This window comes from Saccopteryx bilineata, chromosome 1 (assembly GCF_036850765.1).
Source record: "Saccopteryx bilineata isolate mSacBil1 chromosome 1, mSacBil1_pri_phased_curated, whole genome shotgun sequence".
Lineage (NCBI taxonomy): Eukaryota > Metazoa > Chordata > Mammalia > Chiroptera > Emballonuridae > Saccopteryx > Saccopteryx bilineata.
The window spans coordinates 284,153,825-284,178,405 of record NC_089490.1 but is presented as its reverse complement, the minus strand read 5'-3'; positions in this window follow the sequence as shown (position 1 = coordinate 284,178,405).

Here is a 24,581-nt window from a genome sequence, read left to right as displayed (position 1 = left end):
TGTATACTCAGTCACTTTGGGATGAAATGTCCTGTAGATGTCTATCATATCCAGGTGCTCTAGTGTTTTGTTTAAGGCCACTATGTCTTTGTTGATTCTCTGTTTGGATGACCGATCTAGAGCCGTCAGCTGTGTATTGAGGTCTCCAAGTATGATTGTATTTTTGTCAGTTTTTGTTTTAAGATCAATAAGTAGCTGTCTTATATATTTTGGTGCTCCTTGGTTTGGTGCATATATATTAAGAATCGTTATGTCTTCTTGATTCAGTGTCCCCTTAGCCATTATGAAATGACCATTTTTGTCTCTAAGTACTTTTCCTGTCTTGTAGTCAGCATTATCCGATATGAGTATTGCTACACCTGCTTTTTTTTGGATGTTATTTGCTTGGAGTATTGTTTTCCAGCCTTTCACTTTGAATTTGTTTTTATCCTTGTTACTTAGATGAGTTTCCTGTAGGCAGCATATAGTTGGATTTTCTTTTTTAATCCATTCTGCTACTCTGTGCCTTTTTATTGGTGAGTTTAATCCATTTACATTTAGTGTAATTATTGATACTTGTGAGTTCCCTATTGCCATTTTATATCTTGCTTTCTGTTAGTTTTGTGTCTTGTTTGATCCTTCTCTTTCGTTTTTCTATCTTTTGTTTTTATTTGGTTGTATTCCATACATCTTTCCTCTGTTGCTATCTTTTTTATCTCATGTGCTTCTGTGGTGGTTTTTTCAATGGTGGTTACCTTTGAGTAATGAAAAGGGTCCCTACCCTGTTCATTGTAGCGAACTATTTTGTGAGTACTTTTGCACTCCATCGTCCTTTGCTACTGTTAAACTCCGTCTTCTCCCCCTCTTTCTTTTTGTTGTTGTCACAGTTTAAATTTGGTTTTATTGTGTTCTTCTTGGAGCTTTTACTTGTGGCTCTGTTTTTTTTTGTTCTTTGTATCTGATTAGAGAACCCCCTTTAGTAATTCCTGGACTGGGGGTTTTCTGATGATAAATTCCCTCATCTTTTCTGTATCTGTGAATGTTTTTATTTCTCCTTCGTATTTGAAGGATAGCTTTGATGGGTATAGTATTCGTGGCTGAAAGTTCCTCTCTTTCAGGACTTTAAATATTGGGGTCCACTCTCTTCTAGCTTGTAGAGTTTCTGCTGAGAAATCTGATGATAATCTAATGGGCCTTCCTTTATATGTTGTATTCTTCTTTTCCCTGGCTGCCTTGAGAATTTTTTCTTTGCTATTGGTTTGTGTCAATTTCATTATGATATGCCTTGGAGTAGGTTTGTTGGGGTTAAGAAAACTTGGAGTTCTGTTTGCTTCTTGAACTTGAGGCTTTAGTTCTTTCCACAGGCTTGGGAAGTTCTCATCAATTATTTGTTTGAGTATGTTCTCCATTCCATTTTCTCTCTCTTCTCCCTCTGATATACCTATTATTCTTATGTTATTCTTTTTGATGGAGTCAGATAATTCTTGTAGGGCTATCTCATTTTTTTTAATTTTTGAGTCTCTTTCTTCTTCTCTCTGTTGTGCCTCAAGTTGCTTGTCTTCTATTTCACTAATCCTCTCTTCTATCTGACCTGTTCTATTAGCTAAGCTTGTTATTTCGTTTTTCAGCTCGTGAATTGAGTTTTTCATCTCTGTTTGATTTGTTTTTATAGTTTCAATTTCCTTGGACATATATTCTTTGTGTTCATGGAGTTGTTTTCTGAGCTCCCTATATTGCCTTTCTGTGTTTTCTTGTATATCTCGGAGGATTTTTAGGATTTCTATCTTGAATTCTCTGTCATTTAGCTCCAAGGTTTCCAATATATTAAATTTTTTCTCCATAGATTTTTCCTCATCTAGCTGTGTTACCTCTCTTTCTTTTGTATCCATGATATTCGATTTTCTCTTCCTTAATGGCATCTGAGGGTGGTTTTGTTGATAGTATTAATGAGATTTAATAAAGAATAAAAAGTTAAAAAAAATAAAAAAATAACAAATCGAAAAGAGTTGTTTTTTTTTTAAAAAAAATTAATAATGAAATAAAGAAAAATAAAATAAAATAAAAATTTTTTAAAAAAGGAAATTATTCCCCCCCTCTTTTTTTCCTCTCCTCTCCTCTCCCCTCTTTCTTGAGAAAATCTTGTGGTGGACTGTGAGTTATAACAAACAATGCCTGTGATGGAGGGCCTGAATTGGGGAAAAGTAATAAAGGGGCAAAAAAGAGAGACAGAAAAAAAAAAAAAAGGAAAAAAAGAAAAAAGAAAAAAGAAAAAAAATAGAGTGTATGGACCCACAAAAAGCAAATAAGGAAAAAATTTGGGTCAAGAATAAAATGATTTGCTTTTAGGTGTTGGTTTTCTAAGAGTTATGATGAGAGGAATAAGAGGAAAATGGAAAAATGGGGGGACAAATTAAAAACTTACTATTGTATTTAGTGGAACAAGAACTAGATAATATGGAGAGCCAGGGATGGGAGCACTGCTAGTGAGTTAAAAAGGTGAAGTAAAAACCCCCCAAAATGCCACAAACATAGGTTTGAGTCCCAGATAAGATAATTTGTTTGTTATTGAGGTTTGAATGAGAGGAGATGTAAAGGAGAAAGGAAGAAACTAATATAGAGGGAGAAAAGAAAGAGAGAGAGAGAAAAAAAGAGGGAACCACTAAAAGAAGAAAAAAGAAAGGAGAGAGAGAGAGAGAGAGTTAAGGGTTTTGGAGTGCAACCCTCATAGAGAGAAAGGAAGAGAAGAGAAATGATAATGGGAGATGTAACACTTATGGGTAGTGTAGTTCAAGGAGAGGAGAGAGTAAGACCAGTAGAGAGTTAATTGGCCAAATTGGAGGAGGAAAAAAAAGTCTCAAGAATGAAGATAAGAGAAACAAACGAACAAATATAATAAAATGGGATAGGTTATAAAGTCTGCAGATTATTCTTGATTTTGAGAGGTTATCTTCTTGCTTTTTCTTTTCTCTCCCTCTTCCTGGTCGGTGACTCTGTACCCCGGGTTCTGCCCCTTTGGCACGCTCAGGTAGAGGTTTGCAGTTGATAAGTCTCTATGGCAATGTCATGTATTGTGCTTTATTCTCGTTGGGAGTCGAGTCTCATTAGCATTTATAGGCTCCGACAGTGAGAGAGTCCCTGTTCCTGGAGCCTTTCTCCTAGTCTTTCCTTCCTCAATTAGTAGCCTGATAGTCCAGGTATGGGGTTGCTGCTGCCTCTGCCTGGATAGTAAGAGGCTCAAATTGCTGGCAACTCCCCACTCTATTTCCACTCAGCACAGGGCTCTGGGTAAGGCTCAGTCAGTCAGAGCTGCTAGCATAATCAGGCAGGCTTTCCGCCCACTCGAAGACCTCTGGCTCTGCCACTCTATCCGGTAACACAAGCGGGCGCCCACTTCCGGGGCGCTTGGAGGAAACTCTCACTCACTGTCTGCAACCAGGATATACGGCCAGCAGTCTCACGCTCTGAGTGAAACCCCCAACCGCAGGGAAAAGTTGCAGCGTTGGAATTGATTCTCGCTCCGTCCCCGTGCGCGGCTTTTGCAAGGCGCTGGGGCGGCCCGAGATTCCGCTTTGGCCCACACAAAGGCCCCTGACTCTGCCCCTCTGTGCGATAACACGGGCGCGCACTGCCGAGGCACTCGGAGGAATCGCTCACTCCTTATCTGCGCGCGCAAACCAGGATATGAGGCCGGCCGCAGTTCCCTCTGAGTGAAACAGCCTCCAGCACGGAAAATCTCCACCGTTGGGATTAGTTCTCACTCCCTCCCGTGCGTGGCTTTCCCAGGGCGCTGGGGCTGCCCAGAGACTCTGCCCTCAGCCCACAGAAAGGCCTCTGACCCTGCCTCTCCGTGGGGCAACACGGGCACCCACTTCCGCGGCTTAGGAAGAAATCTCTCTTCCACTAACTGCGCACCGACCAGGAGACCGGGTAAAATGGCCGCTCCGCTTGTCTTTCTTTGTTTGGGTTTGGCGCGAGTGTTAGCTTGTATTGCCCGGGTTGCCACAGGATCAGATTTTCCTCGGCTTGGATCTCTGAGCCACAGCCTGGTTCGGCCGTTTTTGCTGCGGCGGCCTGGATCTATTCACCCCCTTTGCCCGCCTCAGTTTCTATATTCACAGTTACCAGAGAGAGCTGCCCTGTTTAGGTTAGTGAGGAAGGTGGAGCATTTCTTACTCCCTATTTCCTTCGGGGTTTGGTTATATATTTAGCCAATTTTTCACTCAATCATACCTTTGGGTGTATTGCGAAGAATCTGGAAGCTCCAAGTATAGGTTTTTCTGTTTCTGGTTGAAGATCTTGTTGAGTTTTGGGGGAGATTTATCGGTATCGCTTCCTACTCCGCCATTACTCTGACGTCATCTCCTCTTTGTTAATTTTTTGTTTGGAGGATCTATCCATTGATGTTAGTGGGGTATTAAAGCCCCTACTATTATAGTATTGCTGTTGATCTCACTGTTTATGTCCATCGAAATCTGCTTTATATATTTAGGTACTCCTATATTAGTCATAGATATTTACAATGGTTATTTCCTCCTGTTGAATTGCTCCCTTTATTATGTAGTGACCTTCTTTATCTCTTACTATAGCCTTTGTTTTAAAGTCTATTTTGTCTGATATAATTATTGCTACCTCAGCTTTTTTTTTTCATTTCCATTGTGTGAAATACTTTTTTCCATCCTTTCACTTTTAGTTTATGTGTATCTTTTATTCTGAGGTGGGTCTTTTGTAGACAGCATATGTATTGTTCCTGTTTTCTTATCCATGCAGCCACCCTATGTCTTTTTATTGGAGCATTTAATCCATTTACATTTAAGGTCATTATTGATATGTAGTTGTTTATTGACATTTTATTCTTTAAATCTACATTCCTCTTTTTCTCGATTTTTTTTTCTCTCTTTTTACAGCAGACCCCTTAACATTTCTTGCAGTACTGGTTTGGTTGTAATAAATTCCTTGAGTTTTTTTTTTTTTGCCTGGATATCTTTTTTTTTTTTTTTTCAATTTTAAATGATAACCTTGCTGTATAAAGAAGTCTTGGTTGTAGGTTCTTGCTTTGCATCACTTTAAAAATTTCCTGCCAATCCCTTCTGGCCTCAAGTGTTTCTGTTGAGAAGTTGGATGTCATCCTTATGGGGGCTCCTCTGTAGGTAATTAACTGCTTTTCTCTTGCAACTTTTAGTATTCTTTCTTTGTCTCTTAGCTTTGACACATTAATTATGATGTGTCTTGCTGTAAGCCTCCTTGGGTTTCTCCTTTTTTTTTTTGTATCTTTCTGAAGTTGGAAACGGGGAGGCAGTCAGACAGACTCCTGCATGTGCCCGACCGGGATCCACCCAGCATGCCCACCAGGGGGCGATGCTCCCCACCCATCTGGGCCACTGCTCTGCTGCATCCAGAGCCATCCTCAGTGCCCGGGCCATCCTTGCTCCAATGGAGCCCCGGCTGTGGGTGGGGAAGAGAGAGACAGAGAGGAAGGAGAGGAGGAGGGGTGGAGAAGCAGATGGGTGCTTCTCCTGTGTGCCCTGGCCAGGAATTGAACGCAGGACTCCTGCACACCAGGCCGACGCTCTACCACTAAGCCAACTGGCCAGGGCCGGGTTTCTCCTTAATGGGACTCTCTGTGCTTCTTGAACTTGTGTGACTTTTTCCTTCATCAATTTAGGGAAAATTTCAGCTATGATTTCTTCAAACACATTCTCTATTCCTTGTTCTTTCTCTTCCCTTCAGGAACCCCTATGATGTGGATGTTGTTTCTCTTCATGCTATCACAGAGCTCTCTTAGAGTTTCCTCAGACTTTTTGAGCATCTTTTTTTGTTGTTGTTCTGCTTCTGTGCTTTTGTTTATATTGTCCTCTAAATTGCTGATTCAATCCTCTGCTTCATCTAGCCTGCTATTAATTCCTTCTAGTGAGTCTTCATTTCTGATATTGTATTTGTCATTTCTGACTGGTTCTTCTGTATGATTTCAATGTCCTTTTTGATGTTTGCTATCTCTTTATTTAGGTGCTCATTATGTTCATTCATTGTTGCTCTAAGATCCTTGAGCATTCTAAAAATCATTGTTTTAAACTCTGCATATGGTATTTTTGTTATTTCCATCTCATTCAGTTCTTTTTCTGGGGATTTCTCTTGTTGAATCAGTTGGGTCACATTTCTCTGTCTGCCCATTATGTCTGTGTATTAGGTAGTGCTGTCTGACTTTGAAATTTTTGTGTGGTCTTTATAAAGAAGATGTGCTAGGTGGTACTGTCCTCCAGGCCACTTGTTTTCCTTGTTCTAGGAATGCTTCTTGAGGGTACTATTTTCCCTCTTGTGTTGTATGTGAGTATTAGGTGCAGTTGGTCTTTTTGTGGGTATGTTTATCCCTTCGGGCTGGCTGGCTCTAAAGGTAAACCTTGATTATGTGTATTACACATTGTGAAATACCTGTCTTATTGGGTGTATTTATTCTCCAGTGTCTGGTGCCTGCTAGACTCCACCTTTGGGTGTGCTGCTGGGTAGGTAGTTGAGTCTAGAATTGGTGCTTTCTGCCACCCACTACCAGTAATGTTGGCTATAATTCTTTTTGGGTTGGTGTCAGCTGTTGTTTGTAATCCACTGTGAGCTATCAGTCTGTAGCTACTGCACTTTTCGCTGTTTGTGTCTGCTTTTTCTGTGTCTGGGTTCTGTGGGAGGGGCCAACCTTTGTATAAGGTTCATCTTCCTCCTGTTTAGAGATGACAAGAGCTCTGTAAAAGCCCCAAGCTCTGTATTATTTGTCTCCACTTCTCAGCTGCTCCTCCTCTTGCAGCTGCCTGGTCTTCCCACAGAGTATTCTGTAGTAAGACTGTACTGTGGGCTCAGATTGACCTCACCCAACCAATCCCTTTACAGTTTGCACAATTGGTGGATTAGGGCAACTGACGTTGTAAATACAACCTACTTCAGGAGTCTCTTGGTTGGGAACTCAGTACAGGAAATGTGGCCCCTACTCCAGAGCTTGATCCCTCAGCCACTGGTGGATACACAAATTTTATTTCTCCCCAACAAGGTGAGCAGCAGGTTCAGACTGAGTGTGGCCGACTGTCCCCTCTGCAGAAGTTCTTTCAGCTGTTGAGATCCTGGTCTCAGGGAGGAAGACTGAGAGAGTCCTCTCCTGGGGCTGACTGTGCCCCTCCCGAAGGTGACTAAGCCCCTCAACCAGATCCAACAATAGACTCACAGGGACCACACTTTAAATTTCCATGCTTCAGGCCTCTTTCCCTTCTCCTCTGTGGAATCTGGCCTAGCAGGACAGAATATCCAGCACCCAGGCTGGCTGACTGTGAAGCTCCACCCTATCCAATGCACATGATCCACTGTGCTTGTGCTGGTGCTGGTCAGAGAGAGTGGAAGTCACCTTAGCTGGGCCTGGTGTGAGGAGTTTTTCCTTAAGATACCACTTTAGTAAGGGTTGTTAGGTCCTGAACCAATGTTTTTTACAGCCGGTCCCTGGATGTGCCAGCCGTGGCCCTCCTAAGCAGAACCCAGAGCAGACCAGTGGGAGACACTGCCCGTGACTGACCCTCAGCAACCTTCTTGGAGCTACAAACAATTCAGAATTTGTGGATGCCTCTACTGGGCCCAGGTGTATATGGAAATACCTAGGTGTACTCCTAGGCTGGCTTTTACCCACTCTGGGCCTGGGGGAAAGTCTGCTCAAAGGGCCAAGTTTCCCTGAGTTCCGCCTCTTGCAGCCTCTGTCTGCTGGCTGCTTGTTGGGCTGAGCTGCTGAAAAAGCCTCTGTTAGAGTCTAGGCAGGGGTAGTCAACCTTTTTATACCTACCGCTCACTTTTGTATCTCTGTTAGTAGTAAAATTTTCTAACTGTCCACCAGTTCCACAGTAATGGTGATTTATAAAGTAGGGAAGTAACTTTACTTCATAAAATTTATAAAGCAGATTAACAGCAAGTTAAAGCATAAAATAATAATTACTTACCAAGTACTTTATGTAGGATTTTTGCTAAGTTTGGCAGAATAAATCTTTATAAAACAACTTACTACTGCCCACCATGAAAGCCAGAAGCCTACTAGTGGGCGGTAGGGACCAGGTTGACTACCACTGGAGAGCCTGTGGCAATTCAGCGATTAGGAAGGGTGGTGGGTGTGGCTTTACCCCTTGGCCCAAGGTGTCAGTCTGTCTAGACTTTTTTCACATACCTCAGTAGGGCGTCACTGCAGGAGTTTGGTGGGTGTGGCCTCTGAGACCCAGAGGTATGGTCTGCCCCCTCTCTGGACAGTTTCAGCTGAGTCTCTTGTAGGTGGAAGCACCAGTCATAGACTCGGAAGAGTGTAGGGGGGAGCTCCGGTCTCAACCCCAGAAAACTAAATCACTGATGTGCCCTCTGCTTCCTGGCCCCTCAGAATAACCCGTTGCCATTCTTTAGGTAGGAGAGACTCCCGTGCATGGAGCAGCTGCTTTTCCCCAGGCTGATGCCGCACAGAGGGGATGCTCCCCCCAAGAAAGATGATGACTGAAGTACTGGAGAATGATTCAGCACAGGGGTTCTGGTGGCTGTCCCCCACTGTATCTCTCCCTGGGACTCCAACTTTACACTCTCCTCCTGCAACTCCAGTCCTATCAGCTCTCTCCTGCCAGAGCCCTGAGTAAGTGGCTGTCAACGAGGTGTTCTGTGCAGGCCTTTTAAAACAGAGTCTGTGTCTGAGAGCTCTGTCTCTTTCTTGTGGACGGAAACTCAGCTCTTTTCACAGCTAAATACTGTCTGGGTGCCTCTTCTAGGCCCTGAGGCTCTAGGCTGGGGCTTGGGCCTGGGGCTGAGAACCCACACCTCTCAGAGCAACCCACCCTGCTGTGAGAGTCCCTCCTGGCCACCGCTCACTCCTGGGAGTGGGGCAGCCCTTTCTGCATCTCTGCCCTTTGTACCAGTCTTGGTATGGCTTCTTCAGTGATTCTTGGTTATAGATTCCTCTTAGTTTAGTCCAAAGTTGGTTTTTCAAGATGACTGTTCTTACATTAAGTTGTTATCCAATTTGGTTCTCGGAGGTGGCAGTTGGAACGTCTGCCTACTCCGTCGCCATCTTTCTTCTCTCTTAAGTTTCTTCTTGTTTTCCATTTACCTTATTTGCCTTCATATGCCACTTATCCATCAACAAGGCCTACTTTTAAAACATATATGAATCTAGCCCCAGATGGGCAGAGCATCGCCCCCTGGTGGGCATGCCAGGTGGATCCCGGTCGGGCGCATGCGGGAGTTTGTCTGACTGCCTCCCTGTTTCCAACTTCAGAAAAATACCAAAAACAAACAAACAAACAAACAAAAACCAAAACAAACAAAAACTCCACAAATAGGAATCTAAACCCAGTTATCACTTTCCCTTCCTTCTTCTATCCTAGCCCAAGTCATAATCTCCCTGTTTTATCTCCATAACTACCTCAGAGTGAACCTTTAAAATACAAGTCAGTATATATCCAACCTAACCCATGGCTTTCTATCACACATAGAACAAGATATGAACACCTTAATAAGGCCTGCATAATTCAACCTTGCTCATCTCAGTGTTCTTTTCATCTACCATTTTTCTCCTTTGTTTATTCCAGTCTGTCTGCACTCATCTCTGCCTACATCAAGATCATTTCTGGCCCAAACATTTGTACATTTTCTTTCCATTTGGAACACTCTTTTATGAGGTCTTAAAGAGCTTGTTCTTGTGGGTTTTTTCAGGTCACTTCTCCAATGTCACTAAACCATCTTAGCTAGAATGGCCATCCCCTGTATTGATTTCTGTCTTTTAATCTTGCATTATTTTGTTTGTAACACTTATTGGTACCTGAGATTACATTGTATATTTATTTTCATACTTGTTTGTGTTCAGGATCCTCCTCTAGAGTTTTAGTTACTTGAATACATAGACTTAGTCTATTTAGTTTACTGTTATCTCCTTAGAATGTTAATGAAACCTTAATGCTTAGATCATAACAGGAGCTTAATAAGAATTTACTGAGTGAATGAATGGGTCTAAGACATATTTTCACATAATACTCCATTATTACATAAACTATCACTGTACAGTGTAACATAATTTATATGTCAAATCATGTTTTACAGACTACAATTCTATAAGGCAAAAGCTTGCTATAAAAAGGTTAACAAATAATATAGACATTATTCTTTGCTGCAATCTAATCTAAAAATTTGAATTTCACTCAGATTAATGCTTTTAATGTGACAGGACCTATGTTTTGGTTTATGACCCAAAAGAAAAATTGACTTGAAATATTCCTTATTAAAAAATTAATTGAGGTAATTTTTGGGGGGCTTGCTATGTTACCTCATCCAAAAGGGAAAAGATGTACTTAAATGGGAACAGAAAAATAATTGTATTCATAGGGGAAAATTGCATTCAGGGGGAAATTTTCTCAATGGCAAAAAAAAAAAGAAAAACTATTCAATATATAACTAATGCATTTAAGAAATTGTCCTGATTGGAAAGGAGAAGTGGGGACATGAATAAAAAAGAAGAGAAGTCACAACTGGTGGAGATTCTTTCATAAAAGCAGTCAGGTAAGAAACTATTAGGCAATAGGGAGCCATATGGGTTCTGGAGGGGAAGCAATGCCATAAAGAGCATGGCATTGAAGACCTGTGATCCTGATCGCCATGTGCAGGAGGGACTAATGGACAGAGAATGAACTTGGAGACTCATAGTGGGATCTATATATCCTGAATGGGTCTGTATAATGGCAGTGGAATTTTATTTTATTTACTTCCTGGTGGAAGTAAAATTTTGGACCTCTGATTTATATAGTGTAAGAATTTACCTTTTTTTTTTTTTTTACAGAGCATGAAAGAGAATTCCATATATTTTTAAAAGGAACTGATGTAGCATTATTCTTTAGTAGTGTCATTTGAGCAATTGGGTGAATTTTCAGGGTTGACAGAAGGATAGTTAAGTAATTTATCATAATGGGATTTATTCTGAAGGTAGGAAAAAGTGAGCAAGGGAGAAAAGTTCATTAATAATTTGTTCTTTTCATGAGCAAGACCCAAAATGTACTTTTTGCAAGGAGCAGGAGAAATATTCTCATTGTAAGCTAAAACTTACTTTCTAGTTTTTATATTAGGCTGATACACTGAAATATTTCTGTATAAAGTTATATTGCCTCGGATTTGCTTTAAGATAATCCAGGAGCAGAGATGGTGGTGGTGGTTATGAATGAAAATTGCTGAAACTGGAAATTCATGCTATTTTCTCTATTTTTGTATATCTTTGAAAGTTTCCATACTAAACACTATAAATAACTACAACAACAACAAAAATCTGAGACACTAGATTTTTGTGATGGCACAAAATAAATAAGCAGAAATAAGTAAACGAAGCCTCCAAGATGATAAAAAAAAAAACAAAAACAAGAAATCCCACTAAACTCTTCTCACCCTCTGTGATAGTTTTTCTTGGTCCCCACTCCCAGCGGATGTTAGTTGATGACTGAGCAGCCCAAGAGAAAGGAAGGATGTCTAAAATTAATTGAGAAGAAAAAGGAGGAGAAGGAGACCTTAGACACTGCTCAAGGTGTAAATACTCTGGCCCAGATGCAATTTTTGCATTTTTGCTGAGTGGCCTGTCCGTAGTCCCCCTGGATCCTGAAAACTGGACCTGGAGGTGTTTGCAGACCACTCTCCGGATCCATCTTTGTGTTCTGGTCTGATTTGCTTTCTCTCTTCCTCACTGATTCTTTTTCTCTACTGCAAATTTGCAGCTTTTCTCCTAGGTTATTTCTGTCTCAGCAAGCTACTTCCTGGGATCTACTGGTTTGACAGGCACTTCTTCTTCCACCACCTCCTGGTTAGACAGATAACTCCTCTGAGGATTTTGCCTGATACCACCTTGTCTAGCCTGCTTCTTCCCCACTTTTGTTACCTAGAGTAGGAAGGGGATAGGCATTCAAAGACTCGTTGTCATTCACTGTACCTCTCCAGTAGCTAGAACAGAGGTAAAGCCCCCGTGGGCAACTGTAGATATAGGAGGCACTCAAAATATCAAAACAACTGGCATAGCAAGGACAAAAATCAATACTTAATTCTGGAACAGATGCTGTCAACACCTGGCCAGGGCTTGCCAAGGCCGACCCCTTAATATCAGCCCTGCAACTGGGGCTTCCCAGATTTTCAAATAGTCAATTCCTACTGGGAACTGGAATTCCACTATCAATTGATTAAACGTCAGGTCAGAAGAAGATACTATAAACAATCACAATTGTTTAGGAGAAGACAGAGATTGCTTACCTTCTAGTAGGTTTAGTAGTGTATGGAGGCTTGTTATATTCTAATGGAACTTTTAAGAGATTTTATGTGCTTATGGAGAAAGTCCTGAAATTCCTTCCTTACCAATCTAGTGGAGATTACCTGAACTCTTAGCTAGCTTATTGGGTGATGACAGGTGTTCTAAAGCAGGTATGATACATGCATTACACTGTTGGCCTACGTTTGCTCAGAGGTGTAATTATATAAAAACACTTCTAGAAATAAAAAGTAATGCAACTTATTATTTTAAAACACACCGACTTGTACCTTTCCACATGATTACTGTTGGGCAACACAGTTCAATGACTGAGTCATATTTACAGCTGTCTTGGAGAACTGCCTCATGTATATCCTTTGGAAGGTTTGTGATCATTATGTCAGGCTGTTTCACTGTGAGGATAGATTTAAAAAAAAATTTAAACAACTATATTAGTTAGGAGTCCATTTGTCCTTAAGTGATTCAGATCCAAAGTACCAACATCTAAAACAAGATAGTTGTTTTTTCTCTCTCTTAAGAATCTGGGCTGTATCTCCTGATATGCCAAGGTTATAGGTTTAATCCTTGGTCAGGGCACATGTAAGACTCAACCAATGAATGCATAAATAAGTGGAACAACAAATTGATGCTTCTTTCTCTCTCTCTTTGTCACTCACTCTCCTTCCTCTCTCTCTAAAATTTATAAAAATAAATGTGTGGGTTTTTTTTTTTGTTTTTTTGTTTTTTAATCTGGGTTGTATCGTGATCCAGCTCTGCAGTGTCTCTAGAGGCCCAGGCTCCTTCTGTGGTGTTTGTCTATCGTACCATTGGCTGTTCCAAGATAGCTCACTCTCCAGTAAGGAAGGAGGAGGGGAGAAGGTAGGGTATGCCCTTGCCTTGAAGGTACTCACCCAGGAGTTGCACACATTTCCTCCACTAACAGACCATTAGGCAGAATCTGCCCATATGACCATGCCTAGCTAGCTGTGTGGGAAGCAGAGAAATCCATCCTTATTCTCTGTGGTCATGTACTACAATACCAGCCAAAGATCAGGAGGATTATTATTACAAAAAATGGGGTGAACTACTATTAGGTGATGACAAAAAAAACTTGGACAATAAATATTTGGTAAAAAAATGCCCTCCCAATCTAGAATGATGATACTATATAATCAGTAATCTTCATGTTTATATGCATGTGTGTGTATTTGCATGTGTACGTGCAGATTTGCACGTGTACTAGAGAGAGATAAACTGTTGAAACACTTACAAGTTCTACCCAAAAAGAAACTGAAAAGTTCTGAAGGGCATCATTGGAATAAGTCTACAACCTCCCAAGGTGATGACTTTAGAGAGGACATCAATAATTTGAATTCTTAATTCTTGCTGTGTTTGTACTTTATACAAATTCTGTGAGGATGAATCTCATACTCTGTATATCGGGAACATGACACGATTTATATCTGCATAACCAGAAATGTGGTATAACAAAGAACTTTTTAATTTCCTCATTAGAATCAGTAATCGTGACTGTAAACAGCTATCAGTATGATTACAGGGTTTAGTGATACCTATGGATGAAGCAAGTTTGATTTGGGGGTAATGGTCTCTCCCCCTTCGCTTTGCCTTGACTGCTGTTTAATGCTATCCTTTTAATCAGCCTTGATTGCTTTGCTTTGCTCAGAGACTTGGTTAGGGACTCCTCAGAGGCACATTGTTGGTAGGAAACAGCTGTTCCTTCCTAGCTCAGACTGACGGGAGTTATATATAGTGACGATAATAATAAATTGTCTACACGTACGCGCATAGCACATGGGGACCTACTGATGAAAATTAGTGTTTTATGTGCACGTAGTGCTTTCCTTTGATTGCATTTACAAACATGCAGCTTACCTCCCCCCTCCAGCTGCAGCAATGGACCTACCTCTGCAGCTCACAGAGGAATCAAATGTTGCCCCCCCCCTCCAACTTAACACGTTTACTGTTTAAGTGGCCCCTTCCGGATCTATTGTGATAGAAAACCTATTCCAATTTCCAGGCTTTTCGTTCTGCTTCTCGTCTGCCTATGAAGCGATTTCTAGATAAAGTCCACTGACAAAAATGCAGCATGTGTAAATTAATACGTTTGTAAGGTTCAGCCATATTTTTCCTTCTTATGAAGCACCAGTGACTGTAAAAAATGGTTTAAAAATATTATCACTGGGAAGAAATATTTAACTAGATTCTTATTAATGTGTTTGATAACCTGGCCTGTGGTGGTGCAGTGGATAAAGCATCAACCTGGAACGCTGAGGTCACTGGTTTGAAACCCTGGGCTTGCCTGGTCAGGGCACATAGATGAGTTGATGCTTCCTGCTCCTCTGCCTGTCCTTCTCTCTCTCTAAAATGAATAAAGTCTTTAAAAAAAATTTTTTTTAAAAGATGGGAGACTTGTCAGTTTGTTTCTTTAAAAAATGTGTTTGATAAATAGTCCTTTGTTTTAAAACAGCAATTTGAGTTTCTTCACTAATCATATAGAATTTGAAATAATCATATACTAAAAATGAAGACCATCTGTTTGAAATAACATGTAGTATCATTTTAAAGCCCCTTCTCAAGTGCCATGTATTTTTGCCTGTGGTGTCAGCCTAATTAGGTCTTGTATACACAGTGACAAACGTCCGCTCTCACTGACAAATGGAACATCTCTAAAGCAGAAAATACCATTGTGCACCACACTGGCCTTTCAGCAACAATCTATTTTGAAGTTGACAGTTATATTAAAGGGCATGATATTTACACTCTGGCAAACATTCTTCAGAGCCTCTGCTTTTTAGTTACTTTTAGGTCTTCATAGTAACATTATTCTTTTCCTTCCTAGTTTTTCATATCCTTATGCTAACATTTTATTTGCATAAAAAAATCCAGTTCTTTTTCTTTTTTTTTTGTTTTTAGACATCATAGCATTGTCTTTATTGCAATTTACCTTACAGTTTATTACAACAGCATAAATTGGGGCCATAGTTACCCCATCTCATGTTTCGTTTCCGTTGGGACCCTTCCTGGAGAGTAAATTTGATGATCTTCCCCCCAAAGAGGGAGCGTGGAAAAAAGGGCGTCCTGTGTCTGAGGCCAAAGTGAAGGCATTTTTAGCAGGAACAACCAGATATAACCCGGAAAGGAAACTTTCTCATAATCAAACGTAGTGCGGGTCTGAGGAGAGAAACCTGAGACTCTGGGTATCCCTTGTGTAAATGAACACAACATCCCTCCCCTTTTCCTTGTCCTTCATGACACTAGTATAGGGAGGCAAGATGGCGAGAGAGCCCCGCTCTTTGTACAGGCAGGAATGGGGTGCACTGTTTTAGAGTACTGGTAAACAGTAATGACACTGGACTAAAGGTTGCTTTCTTTATTATCAGCACACATTACCAATTCCAAACCCTCAGTAATCATCATACTGCTTCCCCCAAGTGTGGTGTTGGATGCTAGATCTAAAATAAACACTTGCTGCATTTATTATTGTTTTTTTTTAAATAGATATGTAAGCTTCCAATTAGTGCATTTAAATTCTATGTCCATTAATGCATTTAAATTCTATGTCCTTGAATGAAACAATGTATTCTGCATGAAAACTAATTTGGAGAATTCACAGGTATCCAGTCAGCCTGCACCAGAGACAGGTTCGGCGACTCACAGTCCGTCCAGAGTCAAGTTTCAGAATCGCTGGAGCTCTCGATTTGTGTGAGGTTTGTGTCTTCTCCTGATACTACGTAGTCCTGTGTTTGGAGAACAGCCCTGGGGCTGTCAAGATGAAACTTGAGTTATTTTAACTCTGTCTCCCTATACAGCACTTGGAGTTTTTGTCTTTGTTTATAATTTTTCAACAGGGAGAGAAATTTCAAAGCTGTTAGAAAGGATAGCAAAGAAATAGATTGTATTGTGGCTCCTGGAATTTATTGTGAGATCAGATTTTTATGACTCTCTACCAAACTTATTCCTGCATTGAAGATTTTTTTCCCCAACTGCGTGTAGTCTGTAGCTTCATGTGAAAGAAACTCTCCTAAAATAAAATAAACAAAAAGTGTGGTTCAATCAACTGTGATTAAGAATAGATGAATAAATCTGCTTATGTTCTGTAATGAACACGAATATGTGCAGATCCATGTTTTTTGTTTTGTTTTTCCCTTTTCCAAGTGAGATAGACAGACAGACTACTACATGCACCTGGACCAGGATCCACCTAGCAGCCCTCATCTGGGGCCAATGCTCTGCCCATCGGGGGCCATGCTCACAACCGAGCTATTTTTAGTGCCTATGGTGGAGGCTAAAAGTGCCCAGGCTGATGTGCTTGAACCAATTGATCCATGGCTGTGGGAGGGGAGTAAGAAGGGGGGGATGAAGGGGGTGGAGAAGCAGATGGTCACTTTTCCTGTGTGCCTTGACCAGGAATCGAACCCATGACTTCCACACACTGGGGCGATGCTCTCTCACTGAGCCAATGAGCCAGGGCTGTGCAGATCAATGTTGATGAAATCACTGAGAACTTTGCAAAGTTAAGCCTTGAAAATAGACACCATTACACTATTTATTTATTAATTTCATTAGTATGATAGTTTAAATGTAGGCAAAAAAATCTTTTCCTCTTTTTCAAAAAATGCACTTTTTTGTAATAAAAAATACTAACTTGTTACTCTGTTAGTTTCCTACTACAAAGTGGGTGGCTTAAAAAAAACAGAAATATATTTTATCATAGTGCTGGGGCCCAGAAATCTGAAATCAATATGTTGGGAGGGTTGGTTCCTTTTGGAGATGCTGAGAGAAAATCTGCTTTCTGTCTCTCTCCAATATTCTTGTGGCTGCTGGCAATCCTAATTTCTGCTTCCTTCTTCTCGTGGCCTTCTCCCCTGTGTCTGTGTCTTTCTCCTCTTCTTATAAGGGCACTTATTGTGAGCTTTAGAGGTCACCTAGTTAGTCCAGGAGATTTCTTCTTGATCACTTAATTATATCTTCAAAGACTCTGATACCAGGGATTAGGACTTGGACAAATCTTTTGAGGAGCCTAATTCAACCCAATACAGTAAACTTTTTCTATTTTGTAGTGCAATATTTATTTTCTTTTTTATTAATTGATGTTTAGAGAGATAGAGAGAGGATGAAGGGATAGAGAGAAAGAGAAAGAGAGAGAGAGAGAGAGAGAGAGAGAGAGAGGGAGAGAGAGAGAAGCATTCACTTGTTCCACTTATTTGTGCATGCATTGGTTGCTTCCCATATTTGCCCTGTGTCCTAACCAGGGATCGAACCCTCAAGCTTGGTGTTACCAGAGACGTTCTAACAGACTGAGCTAACTGGTCAGGGTTATTTTATTTAGTTTTTATTATTTCCATTTCGGGGACATGATTTTATATGCAAGGCTTCATAAAAGAAAATTTTCACTATTTCTTTTCTGGTCATTATTATTATAAGTTTCATGTCGTGATTATTCTTAAAAGTACTAAGAAATGATTGCAATATCTAGAGCAGAGGGAGATTAAAAAATCTATTGCAAAGGTCAAATAGCTAGATGTGGAGTGCTCATGGGCTAAGACATCAAAGGGACAAAACAGGAAGAGGAATACAGGTTGCAGAATGGAGCATGGGGGAGACAGAGAGGAAGGTGAGGGGGAGGGGTGGAGAAGCAGATAGATGCTTCTCCTGTGTGCCCTGGCCGGGAATTGAACCCGAGACTCCTGCACGCCAGGACTAAAGATTCATCAATATGTGATCTCATTGTGAGGAGCTCAACAACATGAACTGTAGAGTCTGACAACCGGGATTCCGAACCACAGCCTCCTGCCCTGACAGTGGTATCCGACCTTAGCCTGACTTCAAAGAATAGACTTTTCAGAAGAGCGAGCAGGGAAGGAAACTTCAAATCATTTCAAAATTGTTGTGCGTATAGGGGTACAAATGTAGGGACTGGGCGAGCCCCAGAGAGGCAGCAAGGGCAAAGCAGACCCTGGCTGCTTACTGCGGAGGGACAGCAGGGTTGGGAGGAGCAACTTAGGGCACATAGAGGATGACATGAGGGCACTGGGACTGGGAGCAAAGAAGCCAGCCACCTTGTGTTTGTTGCAGTGTTTATTCTGTAATAAAAGGATGAAAAGTGAAAGAACAATGAATGAGATATACAATTAGAAAGGCATATCATCTTTAAATGGGCCTTCAGAGAAAATGTCATCCAAGTGCCTTCATTTTCAAAGAGGAAATGGGAGGTTTTGGAAGTCTAATATGTTACTAAGAAAAATTATTGTGTTGGTGTGGAAGCCACTGTTCCTTGGTGCAGGGAACGTACCCTTAACACCTGAACAGTATGTTATCACCATCTGACCTGGGGACCTTTTTAACTCTCTACTACAAATTCATATGAAATATCAATACCTAGCCCTAAGCAAATGTGCCTATAAAGACTTTTCAACTACAGTCTCAAATTTATTATAGGAAGAAAATCAAAGTCAAGTAAAAAGACCTTAAATAATTAAGTCAAATAATACACTTTATTCAGAACTACTTACCTTGTGTAAATTTAGTTATAGATATGTTAAATGACAACCACTTAGAAATGCATCCCAGAATTCCTTTAATAAAATGTAAAATCCAGAGTTAATAGCTATATATATATTTTTAATGACACACATTTATTGCTACCCATAACTCATTGCATACATTAAGTATGAAACTTCCTGTGGGCAATAATAAATGTGATTTATAAGTTACCAATTTGGGCGCAGTCTCTTTTCTTTTCATTGAATTTATCAGGGTGACACAGGTTAACAAAATTATACAGGTTTCAGGTGCACAATTCCACAGTGCATCTCTGCACATTGTATTGTGTTCACCACCCCAAGTCAAGTCTCTCTCTGTGTCCATGAGTTTTTTTCTCTCTCTTTTTTCTTTTTCGTGCAGTCTACTTTTTCTTCTGTTGAGGACAGTTCCAAAAACCATCAAAAATGAGGAAAAAGTCTGAAACAATTAGAGATTTATTTGTGTAATCATTTTGTTTTGTTTTATTCTCAAATTATGTTTTAAAATGAAATTAGATTTATAGTTCTACCATAAAAAGGAAAAGATGACATTTTAATCACCCAAAGACTATACTAATTTTTAAAAAAGATTTTTAGTAATTCTCTTTTGCATTTTTAAAAATAAAAATGAATTTTCACAGTTACAGAATCAGAGGAAACTGTGGACAGGGTGTAATTGAAACACGCAAACACAGTTGGATGTGGGCAGAAGGAAAAAGGGCTTTCTAAGCAAAGAGAACTGTGAACCACAGCAGCAGAACGTCTGGAGGGGGGGGGGGCGGCAAAGCCTATGAACAGGAGGAAATGAAGGTGGGACCAGATGGTAGCATTTGAGTTTTATTCTGTGAACAGAATCCTTACATGATTATAGCTGGGTTTTGTGTGGAACCTTAAGGCTGCAGATTGTAGGGAATGGTGTGAGTGACCTCTTGGTTCAAAGAGTGAGAAGATTGGAGTCAGGAAGATGGGTTAGGCCAATGTTAGGACACTTTAGGTTAGGTGTAACTTTGGTCTTAGCCAGGTTAGTGGCAATGGGAATGGAGAATAAGGGGAAAAACAGCAGGTCAGATGCTTGGATAAGTATATGGGATAGGAAGGGGGTGATAAGATGGAAAGAAGAGTAAAAAGATAACTGAGACTGAAGTATTTATGTGAAAAGCGTGGAGAAAGTAGCAGGTAGTTTCTGCTTCACCATTAAAATGACGTTATGATGATTATCTTATCAATCAACCTGAATATTCATCAAAAGAAAAGTTTTCTGTCGATTATTTCATTTGAAACAAATATTATTTCTGTGTCAAAGTTAGAGAAAAATGAAGAACATTTTCTTTTCCAAAATATATTTTCTGTTTTGCAAGAGAAGGTCATTTAGGCAACAGTCAGCATACTGTGAGGTCAGTGGTGTCAGGAAATAAACCAGCTCAGAGAGGAAGGGTCTGGAGAACCTCAAAATTTCAATACCCCACACTTGGGTTCTCTACAAGTCAATGTGTGTTTTGGTCAATATCCAGTGGCATTATGAATGGGCAGTGAGTAAAACAAGAGAAAGTGTTTTTTGGTGGTTTTTTTTTTTTTTTTTTTTTGTATTTTTCTGAAGTTGGAAACGGGGAAGCAGTCAGACAGACTCCTGCATGTGCCCGACCAGGATCCACCCGGTATGCCCAGCAGGGGCCGATGCTCTGCCCATCTGGGGCGTTGCTCTGTTGCAACCAGGGCCATTCTAGCGCCTGAGGCAGAGGCCATGGAGCCATCCTCAGCGCCCGGGCCAACTTTGCTCCAATGGAGCCTTGGCTGCGGGAGGGGAAGAGAGAGACAGAGAGGAAGGAGAGGGGGAGGGGTGGAGAAGCAGATGGGTGCTTCTCCTGTGTGCCCTGGCTGGGAATCGAACCCGGGACTCCTGCATGCCAGGCTGACGCTCTACCACTGAGCCAACCGGCCAGGGAAAGAGGAAGTGTTTTGATGGGAAGAAGAGAATGCCTTGGGGAAGAGAGTCTCAGCAGAATACAGTCATCCCTCACCAAATTGTAGTTCACTTTTCACTGTCTCACTGTATCTCAGATCTTCAAATTGTATATATCTAATTTTGTTTTGTGGATTTTTTGCTATATCACACGATTTGGTGGTATATAGGTATTTTTATATGTAGTTAAAATACGTAGGTTTAAGAGTGTAGAAAGTGTTTAAGAACATAGGAAGAGTTTATAAGAGTGTGGGAAAAGTTAATTACAGCGTGGAAAAGGTTTATAAGAGTGTGAAGAGCATTTATAAAGCCTTATATATGTATAAAATATAAATATAAGGTCACTACTTTGTGGATTTTCACCTATCGCAGGGGGTTCTGGAAACTAACCCCCGCAATAGATGAGGGACCACTGTACTTGTTTCCTCCACCTTGGTCAGTGTGAGAAGAAAGAGAATAGGCTCTACTATAGATCCATAAGAAAATGAGGCATTAAAATAAATGCTTACACTATTCACTCATCAATTCATTCAGTCCTATGCAATTAATTCTTATTCTGAATATCTTGGATTAGCCATCTGCTTTTATGAAGTTTTCTGCTTCTGCCCTACAGAGAGTCCTGATAACCTGACTCAGCACACTTTTGCTCTTCATTACTCTAAGCTATAGAATGGCTATTCCTTTGGGATGTGTTTATATATATTATAGGATGTGTATATTGGGGATCTCTCTCTCTCTTTCTTTCTCTCCATGTTCACCAACAAGGAGTTCTTTAAACCCTAGCATTTTGGTTTTTTTTAAAGACTTCGTTACATATAAATTATTGATTAAATCATTGGCCATTGGTGATCGGACGCAATCTCAAGCCCCTCTCCCCTCCAAGGAGCTCATGGTGATAGGATTGAAAGTCCAATCATCTAATCATATGGTTGGTCCTCTCAGTAACCAGTGCTCATTCTCAGCAGGGCCCAAAAGCCACATCATAGACCTAACAAAAGACACATCTATCACTCTTTCACAGAGGAAATACCAAGAATTTTAAGAGCTTTGTGCCAGAACCTTGACCAAATATAACTTCTAATTATAAATCACAATGTCATAGGCACATTGTAATTATAAAAATTTTAAGATAAAGCTAGTGTATGGTCCTTTAAAATATACCTAGTGGAATCAACATACGTACACAATTTGATATTCAGCAATTCACTTAAAATATTCATGAACAAGTTGGAACTTTAATGCCAATCTTTTCCACTTGTAATCTTATTTTCATCTTATTTCTTCTACACAATTTTATTGAACATTTTTATGTTTGGAAATCTTTTTTGAGAAATCTTTGCACTAAAATATGGACATTGAATTTCAATTTTAAGAAATTCCTTTCACCATAAACTTTCAAGTATTAAATATTTTGCTTTTGGCCTGACTAGGCAGGGTGCAGTGGATAGAGTAGCAGACTGGGATGCAGAGTACCCAGGTTCTAAACCTCGAGGTTGCCATCTTGAACATGAGAGTTCATATGGCTTGAGCATGGGGTTGCTGGCTTGAGTGTGGGGTCATAGACATGACCCCATGGTCACTGGCTTGAGCTCAAAAGTTGCTGACTTGAAGCCCAAGGTCACTCGTTTGAGCAAGGGGTCACTTGCTCTGCTCTAGGCCCCTGGTCAAGGCACATATGAGAAAGTGATCAATGAACAACTAAGTAGTTGCAATGAAGAATTGATGTTTCTCATCTCTCTCCCTTCCTGTCTGTCTGTCCCTATCTGTCCCTCTCTCTGTCTCTGTCTCTCTCTCTGTCTTTGTCATAAATAAATAAATAAATAAATATTTTGCTTCTGAATGAAATTTCACAATCAATATTTGCATACAAATGGTCAAAACAATATAAACTATTATAAAATTTGACAGTATTGTGAAACATATAAAAGGTACTGAAAATGTATGTTAAAGAGATCGATGGGGAGTTTTTCCCCAAGTATAGTAGCTTAAGTATCCATTGTTCAGTATTATTCTCTTGTGTATGAGAATGAGAGTTCTATATCAATATTTCTCCTACTTTTTATTTTTATTACTATACTCCTGAGAAACCTTTGCACAGAAATAACTAGATGAGAATGGAAGGACTTTTGTTCCAGCAATACCATTCAATCCCCTAAACGCCGTCTAACTTATGGCAAAAATGAGTGTGGCTATCAAAAATCATTTCGAATATCCTGTTGGTAGACAAAAAGATTAGATTCTCTTTCAGTTGTGTTGAAAGTAATAATTAGAAAAGGAACTTATACCCAGTTACTATACTTACTCACTTTCTCAATACTTAAACCAACATTTTGAATTCGTCCTTTGTTTGGCATGGTGTTGAGGGTAGACAGCAATGAAGTTAATGAGATTTAAGCTTACTGAGCCCTACTTCAACAGTCCCAGCCAGTTCTAGGAGTTAAGATCCTTGCTACTTGGAGGGTGGGCAGTGGCTGGACAATACCTGCCTCACCTGGACATGCCTTAGGTATGGGGAGACATGTAAAATCTCAGAGCCTCCCCTCCCCTACTAAATCAGGACTTATGCCTCAACAAACTCCTCATTTGTTCACAGGTATTCTGGGGTTTGAGAAGCACTCCTGTTGGGTCTTCTAGGTTAGGAAAGTAAACTGAGTTGCAATCACTAAGCATTTCTGGTAAGTTTCCTAAGGAGACCTCAGAAGAAAAGGACCTGGATTCCCAAGTCTCTAGTTTTTGATGTGTTTCCTTTGCTCATTTGAAATAAATATTTACTTTCATGCCACATTTTATATATTTAATATTTTCTTAAAAAGGATTCCCTCTACTAAGCTGTGTACCTGAAACCGATAAAAAAATAAAATTGAAAAAAAAAAAGATTCGTAATACTGCATAACCTTCAAGGCTTTCAAAACCCACTTCTGCCCCTGGCCACAGCCGTCCTGAGAATGGAGAAGGGATGGGGAGGTGTGGAAAGGAGGCAGGCAGAGTGAGCTCAATGGGGAAAAACACTAAGGAACAGCATGGAGGAGAGAGAGCCACCTGAGGTTGCTAATACCAATTTATCTGGCCGCATGATTTTTTTTTTTTTTAGCAGCACCTGGTGTTAGGTGAGGAGATTGTGGGTGGGCACATTTGTCTTGTGTAGGAGGTTGATAGGGTGAATGTGAGAAAGAGAAGAGAAAAAATGAGAAATTTGATTTGTCTTTCATTTTGTCCTCATGACACCCTTATGACATGTGAAGAAACATGTATGATTTGCCATTTTAGAGCTGAAGAGACTAAGATTTGGGTCAAATAATTTTCTAAAATGTTAGATTGTTCTGACTCAATTTATCATCTCTGCAGAGTCAGCTAGCTTTGCCTGTTTCCTGCAGCTTAGCCACATACTTAGTGGACAGACCCGCTGACACCCTAAGCCTGTTGGGGTGGATGCTCTGAGGGTGTTGGCCTTTGGCATGGCCTCCATGGTGCTTCTGCAGAAAACACTGCACCTGTGCTGAAGCCCAACCTGGCTTAGCCATGGATCCTACCTGTTCACACCACATCTGGGCTTAGATGAGGCAATGCATAAGGCTGCTCCAGCAGCTCCCGGCAGGGCCAGGTAGCACCACTCAGGTTGGTGGAAGTCAATGCCCCAGGAGGGAATTCAGAGAAGAGACATGAGTAGGAGCTGGCAAACAAGTCCTTTTTTCCTGGTGGGTGATTCTGAGGCTCAGGGGCTGTATGTGGCCCATTTGGATGATGTCCTGGGCTGGGAAGCACAAGTGTTTCTGTTGGCATCTGTTGCTGGCTCTGTAAATGTTCATACGACCTTTAATTTGCTTTCTGTTCTTTCTCCTCC